This window comes from Mizuhopecten yessoensis, unplaced genomic scaffold (genome assembly GCF_002113885.1).
Source record: "Mizuhopecten yessoensis strain PY_sf001 unplaced genomic scaffold, ASM211388v2 scaffold716289, whole genome shotgun sequence".
NCBI classification, from domain to species: Eukaryota; Metazoa; Mollusca; class Bivalvia; order Pectinida; family Pectinidae; genus Mizuhopecten; species Mizuhopecten yessoensis.
Window position 1 is genome coordinate 288,666 of NW_018480042.1, and position 1,843 is coordinate 290,508.

Sequence of the window (1,843 nt, forward strand, 5' to 3'; positions counted from 1 at the left end):
GGGGGTGTGGTCAGGGGAACAGCTTTCAGAACACATCAATGTTCTGGAAATGCGTGCTGTTCTGTTGGCCCTTCGGGGTCTTCGACCCTCCCTGCAGGGCAAGGCCATTTGTCTGGCTACAGACAACTCCACTGTGGTGGCTTATCTGCAGCGCCAGGGGGGCACCCGTTCCCCGGCTCTGTGTGCTTTATCCACCCAGGTCCTGTTGCTGTGTCAGGAGATCAGTCTCGATCTCACGGTGAGGCACCTTCCAGGTCGTCTGAATGTTCTGGCCGACACTCTGTCTCGGTCTCGGAGCCCGGTTCTCACCGAATGGACCCTCAAGCGTTCGGTGTTCCGGTCTCTTTGCCTGGTTTGGGACAGACCCCATGTGGATCTGTTCGCCACGGCCCTGAACTTTCGACTCCCTACATTTGTGTCTCCGGTTCCAGACCCTATGGCCATGGCGGTGGATGCTCTATCCCAGGACTGGTCGGGAATGTACGCGTATGCGTTTCCTCCCTTCAATCTGGTGGGCAGGGTGTTGGAAAAGATCCTTCTACACCCTTGTACTGTGTTGCTGGTTGCACCGCTCTGGCCTCGACAACCTTGGTTTCCTCTGTTGCTTCGGCTGTCGGTGGACTTCCCACGCAGCATCCCACCCCTGTGGGATCTGCTGTCTCAACCGAGGTCCCGACAGTTCTACTCGGGACCGGAACGGCTCCACCTTCACGGTTGGATGCTATCTCGGGAAGGCTCACTCAGACGGGCTTTTCTCGAGAAGTTGCAACTCGCATCGCAGGATCACTTAGACCTTCGTCTTCCGCCGTCTACCAATCTCGATGGTCCGCATTCGGTGATTGGTGTGTCGGACGGTCGATTGATCCAGTCTCTGCCTCTGTTCCCGTTGTAGCTGACTTTCTTTTGTCTCTGTTCAGGGACAAAGGTCTGTCTCCGGGAACTATTGCAGGCTATCGTTCAGCCATTGCTAGTGTGCTGGCTTTCTATGGTAGCAAGTCAGTGGGCTCGGACGCTTCATTGTCGGCTCTCATTAGGGGCTTCTACATTGAGAAGCCTCGTTCACGGCAATTGGTCCCTAGGTGGAATTTAGCACTTGTGCTAGATTCCTTGTTAAGGGCGCCATTCGAGCCCCTCCAGTCGACAGATCGGAAGTTTCTTACTTTCAAGACTGTGTTCTTGATAGCCTTTGCTTCCGGTCGCCGCAGAAGCGAGATTCATGCTTTCAGCAGATCTTCTTCTTGCCTTCGTTTTTCGGCTGGCCATTCTTCGGTCTCGGTGACCACTGATCCCTCCTTTTTAGCTAAGAACCAGGTTCCCGGTTTCACCCCAGGGCTTGTGGTTATCCCTTCTTTGGCTTCAACTCTGGATGGGGATTGTCCTGATCGCCTGCTCTGCCCAGTTCGGGCCTTGCGTTACTACTTGGCCAGAACAGAGGGGGGGGCGGGACACTCGTCTCGGCTGTTCCAGTCTCTCCAGCCCGGTCGCTCTGATATCTCTGCAGCGACCATCTCACGCTGGATTGTTCAGACTGTTCGAGCTGCGTATGAGTCGGCAGGGGATCAGTCCTTGCGGGTGTCAGGGGTTAGGGCTCATGAGGTTCGCGCTTTAGCTACTTCGTGGGCCTTATTTAATGGTTCTTCTTACGCTGAGGTCATGACAGCTGCTGTTTGGAGGGGTCATTCTACGTTTACGGAGTTCTATCTCCGATCTTTGTCGGGACAGTCTGACGGATTGTATTCTTTGGGCCCTCTTGTGGCTGCCCAGTCCGTTGTCTGTCCTCCCTCTTCTTTTGCATAAGCCTCATTATGTCTTCTCCGCGTGATCCGGAACGCTGGTCGTAATC